This window comes from Dermacentor andersoni, chromosome 11 (assembly GCF_023375885.2).
Source record: "Dermacentor andersoni chromosome 11, qqDerAnde1_hic_scaffold, whole genome shotgun sequence".
Taxonomy (NCBI): Eukaryota; Metazoa; Arthropoda; class Arachnida; order Ixodida; family Ixodidae; genus Dermacentor; species Dermacentor andersoni.
Genome location: NC_092824.1, coordinates 21,463,433 through 21,490,113, shown reverse-complemented (window position 1 = coordinate 21,490,113; position 26,681 = coordinate 21,463,433). Strand labels below are relative to the sequence as shown.

Genomic DNA, 26,681 nt, shown 5'->3' with positions numbered 1-26,681 from the left:
CCATTCCTAGTTTTGCTGCTTTGTTAACCGTCACTAGTACATGCCACCATATATATATTGCTACTGCCTTTATTAACGGTTTGCGGGAAGCCGTAGGCACGATAACGTTGGGTTGAGTTTAGAGCAGCCGAGCAGACTCAGCCAAACGCAAGCACGAACTGCAACTCCGAGGCGTCCGCCCAATTCCCCTTCAGCGGACGACCACCAGTAGCGGTGCTCGAGTTCTTCATTACAGTGGCACCGAGAGAGAAAACGGGCCATCCTGGCGACCTATGATTAAGGTACGATAACGGACTCGTAGTGGGGTTTGAGACCGCTCAAGTATACGACGTCGCGACTGCAGCGGCGTGTGTCGTAAGACGGCTTGAGAGGCTCGATCACATAGTTCACTGGAGGCGGTCGACGGCGCGGTAGGGCCCAAGGTATTGAGCAAGATGCTTCAAAGAGATACCCGGGTGTGATAATATATGGTACGCGGTAGTGGAAGCATAAACATTTGAAGACAGTGCGCCATGCGGTGGCGAAGCCATCATCATCATCCACACCAATTTGGGAGCGTCGGCAGTGGCGCCTCAAAAAGCGTGGCGCGAGAGTGTGGCCCGTGGCCCCGTAGCGTGAGCAGTGCGCGAGGTTCGGCGTTTGACGGAAAACAGCTTCCTCGCTGGGCGTCTGGCCCATAGCAGCTATGGCCGCCAACGCCACTACGCCACACCCGAGTCAACGCTGTCGCCCGCTGAGAAGTTACCTCGCGCTGCTCTTCCGCTGGGCAACTGGCCCAGGAGGGCTGGCGGTCCTGAACCGGGCGATCGAGCGTTCGCGTGAGCGGCCACGGGGCTACCCCGCCAGCTGTGAACGCGACGCGGTAACTGCGGCCCTGGGCTCCCGAGCGCTAACCCCGCCGGAGGGAAACCAGGCACGCGGAGGCTCCCGTGTATCAACTATTGCGCAGGGCCACCTCAGCCCCGCGAGGCGGTCCGACACGGCCGTCCCGACACGGCCGTCCCGACACGGCCGTCCCGACACGGCCGTCCCGACACGGCCGTCCCGACCCTACTGTCCGACCCTACTGTCCGACCCCGCTGGCCGACATGGGTTCCACGAGGTCTCCGACACGGCGACATGCGCTTCCACCTGAGCTGTAGGCCAATTATAAGTCAACGATACATAGATATAGCTGCATGTCATCTATGAGGTATTTTGGGGAACTGTCACTTGTGTGCGCCGTTTTCTGTCTTATGTGCGTCAATACAAGTCTGATGTGTGTTTGTGCTTCCGCGTGCTGCTTCTCCCTTTTACTGGAGTGATCCGGCACCCAATAACATCACACCGGGACGTGGGGTGGGATCCACAGCCAAACGACATAGCCGGTAGGAAATGTTTTGGGGGGTCAAGCGATTGTTACGTATATTGACGCGATAGCGTTAAGGGCCTCGTGTCGCAGAAAAGCCGCCGCCGGCGTCCTACGTAAATTGTCGACCATCTATTCACGAAAAATTATTCTGGACGACGCATACCAAATCAAGAAAAACATCCGTGAAGCACCGAGACGTTGCAGAACTAATTGAATTTCTCAAAGTAAAACTCGTCAGAAAAATCGTAAAGTATTGCTTACACACAACCAACAGGCAGGGTAGCATTGGATTGTAATTGGAATATACAAAACATTATTCTGCTACGCGGAAACTCAAACACAGACCCCTTTTAACGCGATAGCATTTTCCTGCTGCCTTTTGAGGCCTGTCATAGTAGGACCGGTGTGGCCCACTCGGTTTCTTGCAACCCCATCAAAAAGCAAGCACAAAGTTGGCCTGCATGCATATCGTTCGCCGCCAGCGTTTCCCGGTAAACATTGCGGTTACACAAGCTGCAGCTGCCGGGAAGCATGAGGAGCAGTTAGCCATCGTCGCATGATATCGCGTTGCACTCTCGATGGCAAAGCTTAAGCGTCCTCCAATTTTTCTACTGGTACGCTTGACCTTCCTTTGTCAAAATGTGAGCAAGTTGCCTGCCCTCTTCTGCGTATACTTGGCGAGTTCTGAAATGGGTCGCCATTCGGAGGCATCTGCTTGGTACGGCAGTACGTTGACCAACGTGCATGATGGTTTTCGTTCCTACAACGGAAATAATGCCCAGAAGCCAGTGGTCGCTTACTGCTATTATGTTCGCTTACTGTGCGAACGTACCAGCAAGTGTGTTCCTTGCGCGCCGGCGCGCGGTCGCGCACCCAGTATTTGAAAGCAATCTGGAGATGGGTCATACCTTTGTGCATGTTGTTTTCTCGCCGCTGTTTGCGTTGAAGCGATACCCAGCACGAAGGTCGCTTCACTCGCTGCTGCTGCCTCGCTTTCTCAGGCCAGCGTATGAGTGTACGCGGTCATCGATTGTGGTGTGTTCATGTTTACCTGGAGCACTGATTCAACTCTTGTTAAATCAGTTAGTGTGCTAATGTTTACAAATCTATACGGCCCATAAAACTACTATCCTTACTTCGTACAAATGTCTGCTAATTTGGTATCGGAATCGATGCTTCGCCTTCCGGGCGAAATCGCGACTTTTTTTTTCTCGCAGCAATCGGTACCGTGGTCTAACTAGGTGGCCTCCTGACTCAATTAATCCCCAGAGGAGTTTCCCTAGTGATTCACCAGCCTTTGTCAGCACCTTGACGCCACCGCTATCACGCTGGTGCAGTTCATATCTTTCGTATTTGTGTCAAAGATTGTGGTTTGATTATTTGCACTCTCCGATATGGAGGGAATGGGGTGACAAAAACCCCACCCCGTGTGCATTGATGGATGGTTCGACTGCTGACCGGCGATAAGGTCCACGCCTGATCGACCGCGGACTAAAGGCATCACACTGGAGGCGGCGTAAAAACAAACACTCAGTTTAATAAAATAAAATTATGCCAGCGACAAGATCAAAACAAAAGAATCAGAAAAGTGCAAGCAGATGGTGCAAAGCTCCGCGGAAGGCGTGCGGGTAACACACAACACACAATCTGACGCGATGCGCGACACAAAACCCAACACGTGTTTATTTCTAACACTCGCGTATTAAAAAAACAGTTACGTCACACAAATGAAAAATACACGCGACAACGAACGCGGTAAGCACTACACTAACAGAACATACAAAAATGAACTCGCCATGAATAAGTAAATGAAAGATGAGACGCGATTTAAAAAGGAAGGGTCCGGCGGAAAGTGCAGAGAGCAGGTTGGAACACGAGGCTTATCTATGGTGTGCTCGTCGAGATACCGATCTCAAGAAGCGTCGGGTTGCTGGTACGTCGCTGCTGAAGATCTTGACGAACTTGCACCGTCCGTCGATCTACCGGTGAAGACTTCGGCCCGGGGGTTTCAGCCAGCCGACCCCATTTTCAGCTGTCTCTCGGAGCACGACCACGCTGCTTCGTCTCCCAAACCACTGTGCCTTCTCGCCGAGGCCACCTCGTCTCTCGTCACGCTTTGGCGACCCACGTGACCAACCGGTCCGCTGAGCTCAGGAACAATAGGGAGCTTGCCTCTCCACCATTGTGTAAGTGGTGCTGTGGCGACAATGGCGGCCATATCGACATAAACGCAGATACGCACTTTGTGACAATTTACTACCCATTTTCCAAGGCTGCAAAAATGTAGCCGCTAATCAAGGAAAGTTGCAAGGGGCGCAATTGCAGTAGTTGACAAAAGAGTTGTGCAATTCAAGTTTTACCAGTTTTCTTGTAGTTTATGAAGGATTCACTATGGTACACCTTATATTTCTGGCGCTCACTGGTTGCATTGCTTTTGCATTGTCGCATCTGACTATTGATTGCTCTCACAGGGCCTTTAGAAAAGAAACAATAGCCCCAAATAACAGTGCCTTCTGGTAGATTTTCTATCTCTTGAATTTCTCATCGTTCGTAGCACCTTCTTAACCTCTGCCTGCTTGCAACGCAATGCTCTACACTAAAGGGCTTGTTGCCACATACAAATATTTTTATTTTGTTGGCGTCTCAATAACAAAAAGAAAACGCCCGATGCCATTCATACAGGAAGGCCATTATCTTACGATAATAAAAAAGTCAATCGTAAAAAAGGAGATAGAAAAGTAACCGCAACCAGAACAAGTAAGCGGCCGGTGCGAAGAGCCAGGAAATAGCGCAATATCGCTAGAATTGACCATTAACACATCGTGTACGTTGTCAAGAAAGCCAGTTACAGTCGGAAAGAAAAAAAAAGTGCCAGTGACTAGCTGAACCAGACAAAACAGGAACAGCTGGTGCGATGGAAAGTTTTGCTGACTCCACGAGAAAAAAACCGTCGAGGCATGAAGGGCAAACTTTCTTTTTTGTGCGTGTGCGTGGGAGAGAATCAATAAAACAAGAAACAAGGAAAGTTCCTCCTAGGGAGAGAACTATGATTGCTTTTGCTTGCTTGTGTCCTTCAGTTCTGAAGGCGAGTCATAAAATTTCTAAGCGTCCCTCGACTTCCAATATTTTCGAAAACGCACGCGCGACATGCTCGAGCGATTCCCCGGCGGTATTGTACTTTCCATCCTTATACGCTTTCACAACAAGAACTTCACGTATTACAGGAAAACAAGATATAAACGAAGATAAAAATACCACTATATCTATCGATGGATCGAAGTGGCGTAAAAGGTGACAGACATTTCGACTGCCAACATCTGTTTTCCGTCCCATCACGAAGGCTAACGCCATACTCAAATGCTGACGCCAGCCTGCGTTATATTGCCTGGTGCGGGAACAGTAACGACCGAGCATTTCTTAGTTCTCAGCTCCCCCTTTATGACGAACTCTCGCAATCTCCTTAAGAGTGACTACCCCACTTCCCCTCTTTTCTCCGAATATATTTAATTATACCGTAAGGGAAAAAAGATGATGGCATTGAACAAAACAAACTGAGTAAGAGCGGAATCGTCCCATTGGCGGTACTCATGCCTTGACTTCTGCGCATCAAGCACTGTTGTCTTTTATTCCGCATTCTTGAGCGCGGCATTACAATCGTTATGGAGCGCGGAAAATGCAATTGCAGTAAGGACGAATGAGCAACTCCTGGTGTTTCGGCACTAGTTTCCTTTCTTTCCGCGCGACTACCGTGCCCGTGTTTTCGAGGCAATATGAGTATGGAGTGTTCATAGTACGTTATAATACAATGTAGGACCAGGTATAGTGGCGGCAATATTTCTGTCCGTTTCCTAATTGTCCGATAAGTGTGCGGACGCATGGTACAGTCCAGATAGTATTAACTGTTCGAGCCACCTATGAATTGTTTCATGATTGTCTGGCTATTAAATTAAACATTAAATTATGGGGTTGTACGTGCGAAAACCACTTTCTGATTATGAGGCAAGCCGTAGTGGAGGACTCCGGAAATTTAGACCACTTGGGGCTCTTTAACGTGCACCTAAATCTAAGTACACGGGTGTTTTCGCCTTTCGCCTCCGTCGAAAATGATGCCGCCGTGGCTGGGATTCGATCCCGCAACCTTGTGCTCAGCAGCCTAACACCATAGCCACTGAGCATCCACGGCGGGTTGTCTGGCTATCAGTGCACCCTCTTCACATCAACGAAATTGTGCAGTTCGTGGTCAGTTATCACAAGCTTACGAATTTAGCCTGGGAATAAATTACACGTTCAAAATCTGAGGACACCTGAGCACTTCGAATGAGTTGTTGATGCGAAAGCATTAATGCCCAAGTGAATGCCGCTGAGCGGTAGGTCAAATTTCGCCGCGAATAATGTTTTCGAATTTTGCGGTGGCGTATGTTATACGATTGTGCGATTAAATTAGTGCGGCTTATTTTTTGTACAGTGTCCGCGTCAGCATGTTGGCTGTATACCGGTATTGTTTGGGCTACATTGCTGAGAAATCAAGAATGCTGTATGCCACCGACGTCTTATACGACGAGAGACCGAGGAAACCGCAGCGGCCACCAAGGCTGGAAACCGCTCGCATTTGTTAAGCCCAGTTGCTATGAGAGTTGCTTTACATTTTTTTTCACTGGCACTTTTCATCTAATTAGAATAAACCGGAAGTTTATTTATTATTTATTTATTTATTTATTTATTTATTTATTTATTTATTTATTTATTACCTCAAGGGTTCAAAAATAGGACATTACATAAGGGGTGGGCATGAAAAAGGCGGGATTGATGATGTAGAAATTAGAAAGATGAGTCGGAACACTCAATGGCAGATCTAAAGCGTGCTGTATCGCGGATGTGTGCAGTTTGTCTGGGAAGGCCATTCCAGTCTCGGCAGTTCGGATGGAGAATGACTGCAGGAACGTAGTGGTGCGGGCTTGTGGTGGGATTACCGAGTTCGGATGGCCTGTTCGACGAACACGATGAGCCAGCTGGACCAGCTGGCTGTTACGAGGTATGGAATAAAAAAAACCTGTGATAGAGGCATAGGCGAGAGATGCGACGACGAGAGGCAAGAGGCGATAGGTCTAGTTTAGATTTTAGGGATGAAACGCTAGTGTGATAAGAGTAATCTGAAAGAATAAATCTAGCAGCATGGTTTTGAACGCTTTCAAGTGCTTTAGTGAGATTAGTTTGGTAAGGGTCAAAGAAAGCACATGCATATTCAAGTTTTGGTCGCACAAGCGTTTTATAGGCAACTGATTTCACGGGTGGTTGTGCCATGAAGAGATTACGGCGAAGATAACCAAGAATTTTGTTAGCTGAATTAATTATGTGGCTTACACGATTTGTCCAAGACAAATCTTTGGATAGGTGAATTCCTAAGTACTTGAAGGAGTCGGTAGTAGATATAGTGCAGTTGTTAATCTTGTAGGCAGGGGGGATGTAGTTAGGTCGACGATGGAGTGAAATATGCACAGTCTTACTATCGTTTAGGGAGTTGAGCCATGTAGCACACCAGTCTAGAATATGAAAGAGGTCCTCCTGAAGAGTAGAGACGCCTGCGACGGTATTGATATGGCGGTATAGGGCACAATCATCAGCGAAAAGACGTATTGCAGAGGTTACAGTGAATGGTAGGTCGTTAATGCAGATTAAAAATAGGAGTGGCCCAAGAACAGTGCCCTGAGGTACAGCAGATAGAACGGAGGACGTGGTAGACGCAAGGTTGTTAGCATATACAAACTGTTTTCGGTTAGTTAAAAACACAGGATCCAGTTAAGAACAAGTGGGTGGATGTTTAGGCGTGATAACTTTAGTAAAAGGCGAGAATGTGGAGCCTTATCGAAAGCCTTTTCGAAATCTAAAAACAGAGCATCAGTTGGAATGTTACAGTCGAGGTTTAAATGAATATCATGAATAAATAAACCTAACTGCGTTTCGCTTGAGTGATCTTTCCTGAAGCCATCTCGATTAGGGTGAAAGAACTTCACTGAAGTTAGGAAGTTAGCAACATGAGAGTAAATGACATGTTCCATGATTTTGGAGCATACGCTGGTGAGTGAAATTGGGCGGTAGTTATCTGGGGAAGACCGATCACCTTTCTTGAAGACTAGAATGACCTTCCCTGTTTTCCAGTCTCTTGGAACAATGCCTGTGTCAAGTGATTGCTGAAAGATGATACAGAGGATCGAACTACAGACATACTTCGTATTTTTAACACTTTTGCATTAATACCGTCGGTCCCACAGGATGATGAGCACTTCAGGCCATCTATTACCTTAACGATGCCTTCCGGCCTAAAATTAATACCTTCCATTGGTGTAAAATCGAAAAATGGTAAATCTGGTAGTTCATTGGCAGGTTCTTTTGTAAACATTGAACAAAATGCAATGTTCAAGGCATCAGGAACATTTGAGTCAGAAATGGGTGAGCCAGAATTATCACATAGAGCAATAGAGCTATTAGTTTCGGGTTTTATCGTTTTTCAAAAACGCCGCGAGTTAGAGTGCAACGTGTTTGGGACGGTAGTAGAAAAGAAATTACGTTTTGTGTGTGCTTTTAATGAGGTATATTCTTTAGTAGCTTTGTTATATTTTTTCCAGGCAGAAGAAGAAGCTGAGCGTTTGGCTACACGAAATAATCATTTTTTCTTATTATTTAGGCGATTTAATATAATGTTGAACCAGGAGGAACACGCTCTTTCATTTATCGTGATATTTGGAATGTATAGACCTATTAAACGCAGCATTTCGGTTTTGAAAAGCGCCCAGTTACTCTCGGTCGACCGCTGTTGATACGTAAGGGCAAGTTGCTCATGAAAGAAACTTCACGATTAATGCTTGAATAATCGGCTTTATCATATAGTGTTAGTACTTTCTTTGATATTTTACTTTTGAGCATATTGCAAGGAAACGGGGCGTGGATGACGGTGTGACCGCTAAGACCACTGACATACGTAAGAGGAGTCATCTTATCGGGGTGTGACGTTAAGACGAGATCTAGGATACTTGATGAGTGTTGAGTTATTCGCGTAGGTTTAGTAAGAAGCTGCGATAGACCGAACAGTAAGCAAATGTTTATAAATTCGCTAGCCATGTTTTTTTGTGTTAGACATGACGAAACGTTACTTCAATCTATAGTTGGAAAGTTGAAGTCCCCGAGTAACAATATGGGGGTGTTAGGATAAGCCGTTCTTAGTTCAAACAACGCATCGTGAAAAAACGAAAGAAAGGAGCTATCAGTGCTGGGTGGACGATAGCAACAGCCGATGAACGTGCGCAGTGAAGTGGCGTGGCAGCACGTCCAAATAATTTCTAGAGGCGTCCTTATATTTAAAAAACAGCACTTAAGTTGGCGATGAGTAGCAAAAGCCACACCACCGCCACGGGTTGCATCGCACCTGTCTTTGCGAAAAATATCAAACTCTGGTAGATCAGAAAGAATATTGCAATCAAGTATTGTGGAAGTTAACCACGTTTCCTTTAGTTTAACAATCTTACTGGAAGACGAGGAAATGAGGCTGCATAACGAATCCCGTTTGGGTATCAGGCTGCGGATGTTAGTGTAGATCAACGATAGATTGTGCTTAACACGCTGAGTCGGCCTCAGTGGCTTTTGCACTTGCTGCTAGGATTTACGTTCGACAACCGACTGTTTAGCGTGATCGTTAAACGTAGGTTTATCGGCCAGAGATAAGCTTGTCATAACGGAGCTTGAATGAAGATTGTTGCGCTTTTCCAAATTCGATTAGACGTCTTCTGACCAGACGAGTTTCCGGGGAGAAGTCTTCGCTAATGCCGTATTCGGTGCCTTTCAGCTTACCGCTTGAGAAAAGGATGCCTTCTTTATCTTTAAAGTGGGCGAATTTTACTGTTATTGGCCTCCGTTTTCCCTCCTGAAAAGTTCCAAGTCTGTGGGTACGTTCTATATCACAACTTTGAATAGTTACGCCCAGGTTTTTGTGGCAGTCTTCAATTATCGATTCCTCAGAAACACGCCACGACTCATTTCGCGCATCGCTGAGCCAGTAAAAAATCAGGTTATATCTTCGGGATCTGTTTTCTATCTCATTAATGCGGTCAGTCAGCGCAGTTACCTGAGCAACGCTGCTATTAGCGACGCTTTCTATGTTATTTACTTGTGACTTTATATTCGAAGGTGACAACAGGTCGAATTCAATCTTGGTCAACCGTGTACTGAGTTTGCTGAACGTTTTCTCATGATCAGCAAGGGTTGACCTAATTGAATTTAGCTGCTCAAGCATGGCCGACTGCCCGATTTGCAACCTCTTCAGAACATCAAGCATATCAGCAGGAAGTACAGTTGGATCATTTCTGGGTCCAGGATTAGTCTCAATATCTCCTGCCAACAAAAGCATTTTCAATAGCATGCGAGCACAGTCAAATACTATACAAAGAGAGCGCCGTGGGCTCGGCAGCACCAGTAATGTTCGGTAACCAGTGCGTTTAGCGAAAAGGCAACAGCAATTTGTTACCTGCGTAGCGAAGAAGTGAAGTCGGTTAGGATGGCCCATCACTGACATGCCGCCAAGCCCACTGAGCGTGGCGATGGTTTGTCTAGGCTTTATATCAGGAATCCGAGGGAAGATGGTGCTGTCAATTGAAGATAGTGTGCCAGAAAGCCAGGGCATCAGCCGATGACACCGCAGCGACAGAAGTGCCGTAATCTGTGATGCGCCCTCCTATGTTCCGTAGAGGTAGGTCCAGCGCAGCTCGCAATGGCAATGCGGGGCATCCTCGTCGGCAGGCAGTGGAATCCAGGCAGGCTGTTCAAAGCACGGTGTTAGCTTCAGAATCCAGGACAGCACCAAGAACTGCGGAGCGAAAAAGTAAAGTCAGTTAGGAGGGCCCATCACTGACATGCCGCCAAGCCCACTCATTTAGTAATTATGTAAGTCTAATTAGTAATTTGGTGGAACTTGAAAAAATGATCGATCTCCAAGTGACAACCAACAATATTTGATTTCCTCAGCTACATGGCATTTGCATGTTATTAAATCGTGATGCATGACAGTTGGGACACCTTGTATAGGTCCTCCTGAGACAACAATACACCTATGGGACATAATTGGTTTTAAGTTGTTTTTTATTCCCTACTGGTATGTTACGAATGTGAAAGACAATTTTTGGTTCATATACGTACCACAGTTAACCTAAAAGCTGTATCTCCATCCACATGGAAGAAGCAACCAGCTCCTCATGCTTGTGAAAAATCTGCATTTCAATTCATAAACACAGAGATGAAGATGTACCTGCTTGCAGCATATGGCCATGTGGTGGATGCAGCCTCGATTTTCCCTCAATTTGGAGGAATCCGAAGTAAAGTTAAAAGGTGCTTTCCGCCGTCTGTGACAATACACAGGTCTAGATCAATTTGATGTCAACTTTTCTGAAAGCCGATGAAAAGTGTAAGAGTAAACTACTTCTCAGCAGTTCCACATGCACCACGCTTGATATTGAGGATGCATATTTTCAGTAATCGCTTCCTAGTTAATTTTGAAAAACAATAAATATTGTAGGGAATGTGCATTATAATCCGCATGCGGTTTAAGGAATTTATATAAGTGAGAGTCAGCCGAGATCCGGCAGTTGAAGCGGCACTTGTTTGTTGAGGACGCACGTACGAAAAGGACGATATTTTAATTCCTCCATTTCGGCCGGTGCCCGGCCTTAATCAGGGTATGCATGAAACGGTAAGGCCTTTTCCTCAAATACATGCATAGTATTGGGGAGCCCTATTTTTGTTATTATATTTATTACAAATACTCTTAATCACCGAAACCTTAAAGAGGCGAGTGGGGTTACAATTGAAAAAGCAGTTGAAGATTCAGAAAAGAAAGGTGGCAACATTGTACAAGTGTTACGAAATACAAAGACTCTGGTAAACATTAACTATAACAAACAGTAAAGTTGACCTGACATTAAACAGGTATAGTGTCTAGTAAGCCGAAAGGGAAACCAGCGGTTAAAAGTATGCAGATGCGTATATAATGTACAATGCCCAGTGAATGTGCACCATGCGAACATATATCTTTACTGCAGATGCAAACGGCACGTATCCAAACAAGAAAATTAAATGTATCAGGCATTAGCATGGCAAGAAAAATATTCAAGTAAGCATTTTCGAAACTCGTACTGTTGGTGACAGATGCAATAGAAGCCGGCAGGTGGTAGCACCGTATTGTGCGTGGCATAAAAGAATTAGAAAAAGTCTTCGTATTGCTGCGGATGCAGCCGACTTTATTTTGGTGGTCAACCCGAGACGAATAATAGGTGGGTGTTGAAATGAGCTGGTCTCTGAAAGACAGGTAATTATAAATTTTATGGAAAAGACAACGACAGAAAGCCTTTCGGCGTAATGACAGTGAGGGCAATGATAAACTGTTTTTCATTAGTGTTAGGTCTAAAAAAACGTTGACATTGTGAGAGGAATGGAGAAGTTATGCGATGAGGGTCGTCCCGCCAAACGCTCGAAAAAATAAAATCACCTGATGATATTATTGGCAAAGAAGGATAAAGAGATACAATGCTGTTTATGATGCTATGAAGCTCGTCGGAAAATAAAAATACAGAATTTGGAGGGCGGTAACAGAGGTCTAATATTATTTAATGTATTTTTAAAGGTATACAGACCCATACGGCTTCCAAATTAGAAACAACGTCTATCAAGACAAATGGAATAGCCCTAGATATAGCTATCATTGTTCCACCCCTATGTCTATTTTCGTGCTTGGAACGATACACGTTAAACATTGTTAACCTTCGAAAATTACCCTGTTGCATACGTTCTTGCTCAACTACGTTTCGGTAAGAAAAATAAGGTCTGCGTTAGTTGAAGATACTAGTGAGTTAAAATTGTCCCGCTTGTTCATGAGGTTTCTTGAATTAGCAAAAATGGTCGAAACTGAATTAACACCACAACCCCTCGCAAATTGCTACAATGGCAATTGCTGTGACGTAGTCACTAGCGCTAGCAAGACTAACGGAAAAAAAGAGATGTGGTACAGGACGGAGCTTGTCAGCCTTGCTGGCGCTAGTAACTATCTAATAGCAAGTGCATCAAACCGAACTAGCCCAACTTTCTGTGTTAATTGCTTCAATTGGGCAGCATTAGGCTGGGGATGCGATGACTGCGTATTTCGGTTAATTCTCACTGCCGGAAGCAAGAGGTGAACTTCTGCGTGACATGCCTTGAACGCTGTCATATAGGACGTTATAGATGTAGGTGGCGTTGCCCACAAATTCTTTATCATGTCATAGATGGAAACTGACGAATCCGGAAGCCCCTTGACAGAATCGACAACTCTCTTGCGGGCTTACCGTGCAGCGGCTGCGAAATCTTATGTAATGGCAACGTTAGTATCCTTCAGTTTTCACCGCTTTTTCAAGGCCATTTCCTTTATTTTGAACGTACTAAATTTCACTATTACAGACCTGCATCGACCATCTCGATATTGACAACCTAGGAGGCGAGCCTGTTGAATGGCATCGTGCTTTAGGTTAGGATTGATATCTGCTTGCAACAGAGCAGTAATTTTTTCTTTACATTGTTGCAATGTTTCAACATCGTCGGAAATGCCATGAAATATAAGGTTGCTTCGATGACTTCCATTATCCATGGCGATGGAACGACGATTCATTTGTTGCCTATTATGAGCCACATTACTAACTAGCCCTTTTGTAACCTTGACGTATTCGACAATATTGTCACACCCGTGAATCCTGGCCTCGACTGCCACCAGTCTTTCATTCTTTGCAACAATTTGAATTTCCAGTGATTCCTCCACCATTTTAATGTCAGTGATTGCCTTTAGTAAATCTGCCTGGCCTGTGTAAAGCGCTGAGATTGCTGTTGAAGGTCTCTCAAATGTTGCAGTATTTCTGTGTTGCCCTCAGATTCGGCAGACTTAGTATGTTCGCCGTCGGTGAAATTAGGCTGCTTCGGACCAAGATTCACCTCGACGTCGCCACAACATAATAATACCGTTGCGAAAACATCAATGCGTTCATTAAAAATATCACGGTAAAGGTGTGAACATGGGACAATGCAACAACGATCGTCTGTCAGAGCATGTGCCATATAAGAATTCTTTGTTACGCAGCTGAAGAAACCGGACAGTATGCATTAACCCGCGGAGTTGCAGTGCCATTCCCATGTGCGCTGAGGTAGCATCGGCTGACCTCACTGTTTATATCTTGCACTGGCAGTACTGTCTTTGGCGATGTGGCTGCATTCCAGTGAAAGAGGGATATGCTGCCGTCGACAAAAATACCAAGGCTGATTGCAGACGTTCATCGCTCGAATTCCAGGCTACTACTGGTACAGTAATGTGGTGCGCTTTTCACGTAGGCAGATTCCTTCTCGAAGCTGCAGCACAGAAGGCAGCCCAGAACCTCAAGAAACCAAAGACAGCACAAATTAGTCATCGGAGTTGCAGCGCCGTTCCCGCTTTTAGCCGCTATGAAATCATGAAAAATATGGACTTCTGCTGTAAATTGGCTTGCATCTCTGACAATTAAGCCTTACGCATGTTGAACGGCATAAAATAAAGATAAATGCACCACGGAATGGTTGTAACAACAGGTTTGTTGAGCAACAAATGATAAAAAAAAACTAGACAAACTACAAAGGCAGGGTTAACAAAAGCAAGAAAAGGTGGCTGTACACGTTTTAACAGAAATTCAACAACAATAATTCGAGCGTATCACTCGTCCTAGATTACATGCAATAAAGTGACACATCTCCATCCATAAAATCGTTTGGAGTGAAGCGCGCGCATGTTTGTCGGGTGTGCGGACAGCTACTCTGGCAACGTGGCATAAAAGATCCGATGAAAAACGAGCTATTAAATCTGAGGACAACGAGAACATAATGCTCCATTTCACGCACAGAAATGTAAATGTGACCGGGTTTCCGTTTATCCCAGAAGTCAAGGCACGAAACCACCGGATTAGAAATGATTGGCGAACATCCCTTTATGATGCGATTTGAAACCAGAATGAAGTATGGTGGCGGTTAGCTTGTCAAAGCAGTGTCCCGGGATGGCCCTATGGTTGGACTCTACGGTGCTATGTGTATTTGTCTTTGTCGCCGTGCATCTCGAATAGACTTCTCAGCTCGTTTATCTGTTTGTTTCCCGAGGTAGTAATGAGTGCCATAAATAAAAATCATGATAGAAAAACCAGGGGTGTACATCAGGAAGGAGAGCACTCTCATAGCGTGCGAGAGGTACAGGAATTGATACCAAGCACCTACACCGGAGTACTTTTTTTTTTGGAGCACGAGAAAAATGGATAAATGTGCAGTTAATGCCTCCGAACTGGATAGTGGGTTCTGAGGGACAGTGAATAGTTCCGGAATAATTGTGACCTGCTGGGGTTCTTGCACTCGACTTCTACTCCCAGCAAATGGCGTGGGTTAGAGTGCCTTCATTAACTCTACCTTGATTAACTGTGCCCTAAATAACTTCACCTTACTGAACACCGAGGGTCGTGGGTTCGACTCCCACCAAAGATTGTGGCTGCGATTGCTTTAGTTAACTCGACTTTAAGTAACTGTGCTTTAATTAACATCAAACGTCATAGGTTCGAGTTTCACCAAAAGGTCAAAGATTCGTAGCCTTTTTTAGACCATTGCGTAGACACGCCATGAGTTATGTATCAGGCGGAACGAGTAATGTACCGGGCGCGTAGTGCCGGGGCACTAATCTATGACACTTGTTGGCATCTAGTACAACGGCTGCCGCCGCGAGGCCTCCGAAGTGCACAAAACAAAGTAACAAGCATGCCACACATGCATACATACCACCTGTAAAGTAAATGAACCACCCTAAGAATGCTAACGCATAAAAAAAAGGCGCGCATTTGTTAATTTGCTTAACCACCACAAGAGACCGGGTTTCGAACGTTTGCGTACAAACTTGGCCTGTATGTCGCTGGCGGGGCTAGGGAGAACCAGCGAGCCAAATGATTTTGTTGCGGGTTTTTTTCTCAACAGAGACATTTGTCGTTTGCGCAGCACCAAACCCTTAACACCTTTTCCAACCCCAAGTCTCTCCTGCCCATATTAATGCCACGCACATTGTTCTGCCGAGATTCGACTCCGCCGCCGGAATCAAAGTGACACCGCGTCCAACAGCCTCCACTATTATCACCTACCTCCAGAGCTAGTTCGCCGTGCGGCTAATTACGCGCTCCACGCAGAGACGCGAAGTACAGCTGCACCTCATCACGGTTTCACCGGTAGTGGGTTTACAATATACACCGCAAGGTGTTTGAACCCGCCACCTCCCATATTCGGAGGAAAAAGCGTTCATCGTATTTTGTCACGAAGCTGGTTATCACATCATAGTCCGTAGAGGTATATGTGCCTGTCGTGGCGTCATTGCTACGTAGATTATGACAACGCGTATGCAGTAGTAGAAATGATCTGTGAGCTTCGCAGGACACCCTGCACAGTTGCGCCTGTACAGTGATTGGAGACGTGGGAGGGCCGGACACAACGTGTTCCTGTTTCAATGCGATTATAATCTTATGGTGATTAGCATTTTTAGGGCACTTCAACCACTTTCCGCATGATGTCTGTATCTATGGCTGCCTGTTTCTCTGTCTGTGCCTATACCATTTTCGCGCCAAATTGGATCACTGGGTAGTTCATAGTCTAGTGATTCACAGCATCCCTCAGCTGTGTGATATCAGGGAACCGGATTCGAAGGCGATCGTCGGGCCAACTTGGATCGCGGGAATGTGGCATTGCACGTGTGCCGTATTTCCGCCAACTTAAGTTACTGAACCTGTGCTACAACTTACGTGCCGCCGTTCAATGAACCTCGTCCATACCAACATGGATTACTGGGAACGTGAAACTAGGCAAGTGCCACACTTCCATGACACTCTTGGATTTCACTTTGGGTGGACCGGTATGTGCAACTCTGTGTGTACTGCGCAGTTAATTTGGGCATTGAATTGTAGCGCACTTTCCCATACGCAGAGCGCACGTTTACTTTGTCTTTTATTCCCTTAGTTTTCAGCAGAAACTTTTGTGCTCCCCCGTGGCGTCAGAAAGTCGAGGAGCTCAACGCACGTCGAATTCAGCGCTCGTGTTTGCTGCCCGAAATCCGCGCCGAGCCTTCATCCGTTTCCGCAATTTTAAAATTGGACAGCAGGGGTGCCTGTGTATTGGTGCAGCTTCTTGTTTGAGCCATTGGAACTCCTTTAAGTGTTGAACAGCTGCATGCGTTTTGTGCGAAACATTGTTAAGAAACCAAAAGTAAGAATCCGTCCATTCCACGGCGAAACTGAAATTACGGAGGTGGCTAAAGAGACTTAAGAGAATAATCCTGATCCAATGCTTCGTATTGTGAAAATTTATTTCAGGTTTGTCCTCTGAAATTAAGAATTAAGTGGCCATAGACAAAATACAGGAAATCACTACCTAGTTTTATTACAGCATCACTCTCAAAATTTACGGGGAACAGGTAGCTTATTTTGAACTAATATCCAACTCATTTACTGACCACATCAAATCTGTCTTTCCTAAAGGTGATGATGCCCTCCTTTTTTTATGTCTCCTTGCAACGCATGCCAGACCTCATAAACTCAGAATAAGGTATATTCAACATGCTGTTAAAACTGAATATAAAGAAGTCACCGGAGCCACGCAGTAACCCAAATTCGTTTCTTCAAGAAAATGCCGAGTGTGTCTACGTATTTGCACGTTTTATTTAATAGATCATTACGCAACAGTGAACCACCGAATGACTGGATAACCGCCAGGATCAAACCGTTACATAAAAGTGGAAGCACAAACAACATTACCAGCTATCACCCGATTTCATTAACAATCACAATTGCAAATTGCTCGAGCAAATTATATATAATGAAATACTATCTTTCTTGATAATCAAAATTTTTTAACCGAATATCAACATGGTTTAACAAAAGGATTCTCGGCGTGTACTCAGATTATTGAAAGAATCCACGATTTTGCAATATCAAATAGCAATGCTACACCAATTGATGTTATGTTCATGAAGTTTTCAAAAGCATCTGACAAAATTCCTCCCAAAAACTAATCTCTAAATTCCACAATATTTTCAAGAATACTCAGCTAACTGAATGGACCGCTGCCTGCCTAGCCCCCAGGGAACAGTTTGTTTCGTTTCGTAACAGCTTATCTGCATCAGCAATGTGGATTCTGGAGCACCCCGCGGCTCGGTGTTAGGGCCACTTTTCTTCCTTCTATATATCAAGAATAGTGTACGGGATATTCTAGGTAATATGAAACTTTTCGCCGACGATTGTGTATTGTACTTCGAAATTAATACCAAACGGGATCAATTATTGCTGAGCAGTGCACTTCAGCAAATTGCTTCTTGGTGTCGAAAATCGCAGATGCTGGTCAACGTTGAAAAAACGGCTTTCGGAAGCACAACACATAAAAAGAAATACTTACACTTTGATTACAGTATTACTAACACTTTGCTCTCTGAAGTTAGTAACTGTAAATATTTAGGGCTTTGGATTTCGAACGATCCCAACTGGAAAACTCATATTAATTCTGTCACTGCAAATGGGAACCTAATCTCTTTTCCCTCAGGCGAGCGCTTAAGCTTTCCTGCCCTTCTGTTCACTCCTCGGCTTAAAAATCCGTTGTGCTGCCCATTTTAGATTACGCAGCAAAGATGCGGGACCCTTTACAAAAATTAACACAGCCAAACTAGAGCAGCTACAAAGAAGAGCTGTTCGTTTTTATTTATAACACATTTACGAGAAATTCCGTTACTGAGCTTTTAAAGGTGACTATTCTTTCTTCTCTGGCACAAAAAAAATTGTTGTTCATGACTGAAATTTTAGATCTACTAATAAAGGGCCATTTGCAAGACTGGCACAACGGAAATCGTATCCATCTGGTCCGGATACGCTACTCGGCAAAGACAGAGTATCACTATACCTCCCTTGTCCTCAGGTAGCAACTCGTTCAGGTATTCTTTCTTCCGCGTACAATAGGGGACTAGAATAGGCTAAAAAATACCGTCATCTCTGCGCCAACATTACCTTAGTTTTTATCATGCTTTCAGTGACGTTATTTTGTTTCTATCGTACTTCCAGTGACAGTGTTTTACGTTTTTGCTGTAACCTGGTGTGCGCCCAACCTGTATGCTTTGTATTTATTCATATGATAGTATAATAAACTGTGCATTTTCTGTACATACCACTGTATATATTAAGCTTGTATCACCCTGCTAAAATCCCCGCATGGTGATTGTAGTATTCATAAAATAAAAATAAAAAGCACTGAATATACCTCTCCAATTCCACGCGTTCTCTGTCGTACCATTTGATAGGTTTATTCTCATTGGAGTGCATAACCTGTGGAAAACAAATATGTTGGATCGAAATACCGAGCGCATAATTTCACCAGCAATGAATTCTATTCAAACGATCGTCCAGATGAAACATCTAGACGAACAAATCGAATTTGTCAAGATGGGCATTCTGTATTGGTGAGGTGCTTATTCTTAGCCTCATATTTGTGCTGCTTGTGAAGATTTGCCGCGACCTGAGTAGCGCATTTCAAGAATGAAACTAGCGAAATATGAGGAAGCCTCACGACGTGCGATCTTTGATTTCTACAAGGCAAGGTAAACACTGTTTCCGTTTGTCCAATGTGCTGTGGCTTTACGGATGAGCATTCCAATGTATAGATAGCATTGGTCGTGTCGCAGTCAAATTGACATTTTGTATTCAAATTAAGTTTGGCGTGGTGTTCATCACATTCCGCGAAGCCGTCATGTTCGCAAAACCTCGCATAGTGACTTCTTGCAAGGGTGGCAACCTATATATGCAATTAGGGGCGCTCTAACGTAAAACTATTCCAAACCTTTCTATTCCAATCCTGCAATTAGCCATCCGCGATTGGCCAAAACTTTTTTGGACCATCCCTACTTCACCAGTCTGTCACGCAACGTCACGAAAACCACGATCGCTCCCCTTCTGATATCACGCGCATACATTGATTATGCATGATCTAGTCGAGCAAAAGAAAAATATTTATTTCTAATTCGACAACTTTTCGCCATTAGACCTCAGCTATTGGTCAAAAGCTTTAGAGCAGCACCCACTTCATCTGCCTGTTACGCGAAATCACAAAACCGCTAGAACTCACCGCATCAGAGAGACGTGTACGCGTTAAAGATGCAATGATATGCCGAAGAAAACGAAATTTTCGTCTGAATAGCCACAGGCTGCCGCGTTCCAAAAGGAGTAAAAGCTGGCGGCCGCCTTTCGCTCAGGCACTGGCTACTCACACCTACCGGAGAGCAGGGGTTTATCTGCGTATAATAAAGCTTCTTGCGTGACCGTGTAACGTTTTCGAGCGCTTTCGGCACGTTCTGCCACCTATTCTTTGCTGAGGATCTGTTTTAGCGTCATTTTTAAGCTTCCGTTGCATGCCGCTGCGATTTTCGACCAGCCACCGCAAGCTAAGGGAAAGCGGACCAATTGCAGACTCCGGCACCACCCTCTTCATCCGGTGATACATTTTCAGTGCAGTGGCTGGGCCCCATCGAATCCCTCTCCACTTGAGCGTGCTCCTCGCCTGTTGTCAGCCAATTAGATACGACAAGCCGCTCAGTGTAGGCAATGTTACTCATTTTTCAAGCAAACAAAAGTGACCTCCTACGAGCAAGGAAAGCGTTTGATTAGTCTGTTCAGGCAACTCTGCAGGTGACCGCCCGATGCTCACGTCGGTGGTTACGCAAGGTTGACGTCAGGAGATTGGAATAAAAACACATTGGAATAATTTTACGTTATGGGCCCTCTGTTTCGTTGTCTCGAAAGACGTTATGAATTCGTGTCAAATTTTTTATCGTCGGTACTCTGTGCGTCGCAGCTCCGCAAATACGGCTCTGAAGCAATTACTGTGCATAATTATGTTCTGACTTTTTTCAGGATGACAAGAAAGTTTGGGATCGATGCAGAATTTGTTAAAACTAAATAAGTATACCTTCGTTGATCAACTCGCTTCGCCCGCCATGGTTCCTTAGCGGTTATGGTGTAGGGCTGCTAAGCACGAGTTCGTGGCATTGAATCCCGACCACGGCGGCCCCATTTGGATGGGGAGCGGATTGCGAAAACCACCCATGTACTGAGATATAGTGGAATGAAAAAGAACCCTATGTAGTCCAATTCACTCCGGAGTCCCCCACTACAACGACACCATAATCATATCGTAATTTTGGCACATAGTACCCTACAATTTAATTTAATCAACCCGCTTATCCAGTCTGAGAAGCCAACTGCGGATCACTGCTTAGGCGCCCTTAATCGCGTCATCCACACTTACAAGCGAATAGTTCAGAGATCAAGAGGTTGTCGAAGTTGTTAATCAAATAATCTGTTCGCAACACAGCCTCTTGAAACGAAGTGTTTGATTGTAAGGTATGCTGATTTGGCCATGTTGAACCTCAGCAGGAACCTCAGCAGTTTCTTAAAGTGCACTGGCTAGTTTATTGCCGCACACCATGGTGGGGACAAGAAAACAGATGGATATTTGCGAGTATAAGTTAGAAAACAAAATGTATCGATGAACTTTATTGAAGTCCTCAAAGAAAGCCATGAGTACTCCCTTCTCGTGATGCCAGATAAGAAATATGTGATCAAGTTCACACGCTGAAATTATTTCGTTTTATAGATTTCCCCTAAATATATTAGCCGAATTAGGACCTAGTTGGATCCCCATTGTAGTACCACTCACTTGTACAAAGCATATGCCATCAAATTCAAAGTTACTAAGATGCACGACGTGTTTTAGCAAGGTGGCTAAAGTAGAGCTACAAACAGATTCCCGAAAATATGAGTGATTATAAGCGTTAATGACTGATCGGGTGCCGTAGTCTTAAGGAACCTTAGTATAAAGGCAGCCAACGTCTAGTGTGACCAACAACGATTAGTCAAGGGTTTCACGGGTAATAATATCTGCAAAGAAGTGGAAGATGTCTGTTATATTAAAGGAAAGCCTAGAAGGAATATATTCAATAAGACCCTCGATATAGCTTGAAAGCAGCTCGCTGGCAGGTCCCACACCTGACACAATAGGGCGACCAGGGTTATTAGTCTTGTGTATTTTGGGAAGCAAATGAAACCTTCGTGGCTCCTGAATAAGAGGGACTAACGAATACATTGCTTTATCGGTGAGTTTACCATGTCTCAGATGCCTGATGGTACTAGGACAATCCTATTCAAATCGTCATTTGAATTGTCGTGAACACGTTTGTAGAATGTGCGATCAGCTTATTGGTTTTGAGCCTCCTTGGCGGCGGGCTGTATAGCTATATGTGAGCGTTTATGACAACCTTCAACTGCTTTTTGTTCGTGCAGGCACAAGTTTTCTACCCAGGTGTGTAGAATCTACCAAAGGCCTGCAGAGTGCCACGTTACACAGCAGTGATATACGAATTAAGAAATTGGTCCCTTTGAGTGGGCGGGGTCCAGTCTTGGCGGGAAGATGTGTTATTGGACAAGGATCGTTCATTAAAGAACACGATTAGCCTGACAGTTCGAACGAGTCATCTAAATATTTAGCTAACTAAAATTCCTTATACCCATTTGCAGCCAGCTAGAAACTCAAACCTCTACGTGGTACAGCAATTTCGAAGTCAGATAAGAGCACGCTAGACATTCTAGCTCTGTCGCCTCATACTGTTGTTTACTGTTCAATAGTGTTTTGACAGATGATTGACAATGATGGATGACAATGCGCATGATATCTAGTGTGTCATTTCTAATGTGTCATTTCATTTTGCGACGTTACGGCTTGACATTTCAGGGGTAGCGGGCTTATGTGAAGCGAGAAGTTCCTTAGGCACAATCATGCCAGCCAAGCATACACACAACATGGACTCGTGAAGTTCCTATCTGACACGCTTATGAATAATTTTTCTAACTTTGAGGAAACCACTCTTTCTGGCAGTACTCCCCGTTCAAGTAGTTAGTAGTAATTTACGAGAAGTAGAGGATTTTGGCTTGATTTTTGTTTCTTAGAGAATATTAGTGAGATGGAGGAACGCTACTAGGCCTTTTCCGTGTGGAGCATTCGCATCTATTGCGTTTGGAAGCAGAGATCGTGCTGCTGGAGTACACTTACGGCAGATGTTGCAGGATAGAGGTATCGCGGGCCGATAGTTCGGGTGCCGGAGGTGTGGGGGTACTCTGTAAGAGCCCACCTAGTGGACTGTTCAGTTAAATGGCGCTGGTTGGCTGGGGCCACTCGTCTCCTCCTCGCTCACACAATTCCATCCAGTCAACACATCAGCAGCGGCCGAAATGGACCGTCCACTACGTGGACTCTCACAGAATACCCCTCCAGAAGACTGGATCACGTAGCACGCTTGCCCGGCATGGCATCTGCGCATGCGGTCGAGCCAGTACACCACACGTCAGCTGCTTTCAGGAAGCACAACTGTGTTATGCGGCTGGCCAACGGCACGACGCCCTCGAAACTCGAGTGAATGCCGTCTGCAGCGAGGACGAGCGCAGACGGACACCATTGAAAGCTATGTTCAAGAAAGACCACTTGTCCAGAGCGGCGGCAGAAGCTGCGTAGACAGCTGTTGAAGCTGTACGCCTCACCCAGAGGTAGCACAGCGAGTGATGGTAGGAGCCGCGCCAAATGTCGGCCTTTCTCAGGGCGTTGCGCGGGTCGATGGGTGGGCAGGGTGGCAGCGTCTGACGACGGAATTGTGGAGTCATGGAGCTTTGACGCCAACATGGAGGGAGACCTTGACGGCGGCGAAAGCGGCATAGCTAAAGGCTCCTGACTGAGGCTGCGCTAGTACACGGCCTCCTAGCAATTGCTTCATCTCCTTACGTACGAGGTCGGCAATCGAAGCCACTTGATACTGCAATGAAAGGAACCGCATCTGAAGCTCTTGCCTCAAGACTGCTGTGATGGTCTCGCCCGTGACTTCGTGACTGAACTTCGCCATTGTTGGTTGTGATTGTGCAGTGCTTGAGTTGTCCATTGTGAATTTCGAGTGTTTTCTCGATGTTGATAGCCTCACGAAGCAACTTGTCGATGGTCTTCGGTGGGTTTCGTATCATTCCGCCGAAAACTTCTTGCTACACACCATGCATGAGTAGGCGAACGTTCTTCTCGCACATTTCCTGGTCGGCTTGGCGGTAAAGACGGGTCATTTTCTTCGGAAAAGTTGGCAACGTTCTCGTTAGGTAGCTGCACTCGGGCCTCCAGTAGAAGTCCGTCCTTTTCTTTTCGGACAACCCTTGTGAAGGTCCTCAGGAAGTTATTGTGGAACAGGTCCCACGTGGTTAGGCTGAACTCCCATTTCTCTAACCAAGTCCTCGCGGCATCTTTCGAGGTGAAGTACAGATTGCGCACTTTAACCTCAGAGGTCCAATTATTGAAGGCTGATATCCTTTCTAAATTATCTAGCCAGGCCACCAGGTTGTCTGACGAAGCTCCGCGGGAGGTAGTAGCTTCCTAGGCAGGTTGAGTACAATGGCTGGACGGGATGCTGCGTCCGTCGTCATGCCAGTTGATTTACCCACTACCTTCATGGTCGGCCAAGGTAGAGGTCGGTGCTCGGCCGGTAATTGTTGTCTGCCGCTAGCTCACTTTTCCTCGGTGATGTTGGTGGTACCGTCGCCCATTCGGGCTTGGACCACGGCTATGCGGGGGTGTCCGGCACATCAAAGTGCAAGCCCAGTGATCAGATGTCACGTTGAAGCGACCGTCAAGAACCTAGTAACGAAACTATGAATGACGAAACTAACTTTTATTGGAGAAACTTGTGCCCACAAAACAAGTGGTATTCGAAGTACATGATGACATCACATAGTTGCAGCACCGTAGTAATTATTAAATACGAAAAAAAAATAATTTCGATAGCAATAAAGCCGAAAAGCAATATGGCATTTAAAGATGTAATGCAAAGAAAAAGGAAGGAACCATTGCAGTACCAACCACCTCTCGTGGCCTCTAGTTCGAGCATCACCTATTTGTACTTTTCAGCCTGCAATGAATGTAAAAAAACCGGTGTTGTTGTTAAAAAAAAGAATGTGTAGTAGGTAGTATTGATAGACCAGCGTGGCGTTTATGACTTCATAGCGGATAAAGACGTCTCTGGTAGAATGCGCGTGCGAAACGTTTGCAACCCGCCGTGGCTGCTCAGTGGCTATGATCATAGGCTGCTGAGCACGAGGTCGCGAGATCGAATCCCGGCCACGGTGACCGCATTTTGATGGGGGCGAAATACGAAAACACCCGTGTACTCAGATTTAGGTGCAGGTTAGAGAACCCCAGGTGGTCGAAATTTCCGGAGTCCTCCACTACGGCGTCCCTCATAATCAGAAAGTGGTTTTGGCACGTAAGACCCCATAATTTAATTAAACGTTGCCAACGCATCACATGGCTTTCCTTTGTAGCAAAAGAATTCTGCGCAGATCGGTGAGCGTAATTCTCCCCCACACAAGTGAGCAAAAGTTTACGGGACTTTGAAGCTGCGAGTTGTGTATTTGCGTTTGGACCTGGCTAGGAAAAAACGTTGGCACCGCGATACCGATCCCGTAGCTTAAAAAAAGTGATTTATGATTTGTGAAGTATTTTAGTTCACGTCATATCAGCAGAAAAGATGACGCCGAGCGATTTGCGTTCTTGTACAATCTCGATTGGAGTCCCGCCAAGACACAGGTCTGCTTGTAACATGGCGTGTTTGTCTTGGCGCTAAATAATATCTCTTCAGTTTTGCAAGCGTTGATTTACAGAAAGTTAGTACTCAACCAGTTCCAAAGATCTGAAAGCACTGTGAGCTGTAAAGAAAACTTCATTTCTCTCCCGATCGCTTACAGCAAGAATTATGTCGACTACGGACACTACAATGGAAACATCATTATCTGCTTGACTAATATCGTTCGTGTACACATTAAAAAGAAGTGGTCCCAGGAGGCTTCCCTGAGGAACTCTTTATTTCGGTGATGTTTTCTCTTTGCATTCGTGTTTCGGTAATCGCCGAGAATTGCAGCGTCTTCCTTCAAGATCCAGAGTCATGACTAACAATTCATGACTGCAAATGATGTGCTCTGTGTATAATCCCGATAAGAATATAGTTTGTTTTCTTGTGCTATCCACGAGGATATGGAAGACTCCGGCATCGCTTTATAGGCGTCAGTGTCGCCCGGCAGCGTTAGACTGTTTCCTCTTATATTAATTTCTTCAGTTTATTTTATTCTCAGCCACTGTGTTGCTTATTTTCCAGATATGAACCTCAATTTTCCTATTACAATTTGTGGTGGAGAGCAGTATTATTGTTGCCACAGTTATTGTTAATGTATTCAGTGAGAGGAGAAAATAACTGCTGGGAATGAAACAGAAACACACTCATGTTCTGCCTGGCAGGGGTGTAACTCAACAGGAGCCGTAAAAGAATTATCGCCAGAAAAGAAATACATTATTCCGAAAGCTTTGAGTAAGTGTAGCTGAACACGTGGAGAAGCCGTGATGGAAAGAGAAATATCTGCAACCCTGTGACTTCAGGTAAAATGAACCAAACGAAGATCACATAACCAAGCCGGCCAAAATACCAGACACGAACTTCAGATCATAAGATTGTAACTGTTTATCGAGTAGTTTCTGTAAGAAAGGACCATGATAGCGCCGTAATACTTTAAAGCGATGCCAAAAAGAACAATCGCTCCTATGCTTGACCGATTCTTTTTATGAACTATACGACACAATTCTGAGAATGAAAAGCTACTCAGCAGAAGTGAGCTTCGTATATCTTTTATAGCAACTTTGTTGCTATATCAATTTTAGGTTTCGTACACTGAATTTTTTGTCGGCTTTAAGGAAGCAACACTGCATGATAAGGTAAAAACAGAATACAAACAAAGCAAGACTATAAAAGGGACGAGCTTAATCGAAGGTTTTAAAAGAAATCACCGCCTTGCGAATTCCCAAATATCTGCTGAAGGGGGCAAATCTTTGATTGCTTTGTGAGCTGGGAAACCTAACCTCTACAAACGAAGTTTCGTTTTGTTTTGGTGTGCTATAGAGTAGCAATAAAACCTTGCACTCAATCGCGCTTTTAGGACGAACCGCGTTTACAGTCGAGTAAAATGTCGGTTCTTCGTTCACTTTTTATGGGCTGCATGTAGTGGCCATTTTCTTGTTAGTACATCTATAATACGTATCATCAAAGCTATGCAGTTTGGGAGGACGCGATTGCTTTCAACAATGTCCACCAGCTATTTTTCATTTTTTTGCCAATGTCAGA

At 45.0% G+C, this 26,681-nt stretch overlaps 1 long non-coding RNA gene across 1 annotated transcript in view; it reads left to right on the top strand.

Annotated features, from left to right (window-relative positions):
• LOC129381679 (uncharacterized) overlaps positions 1-26,681 on the top strand; it is a 257,411-nt gene that overhangs the window by 49,455 nt on the left and 181,275 nt on the right. Inside the window, exon 2 of the long non-coding RNA XR_008609790.1 lies at positions 6,235-6,383. This is a non-coding gene — a long non-coding RNA (uncharacterized lncRNA). The remainder of the gene's footprint in view (positions 1-6,234; positions 6,384-26,681) is intronic.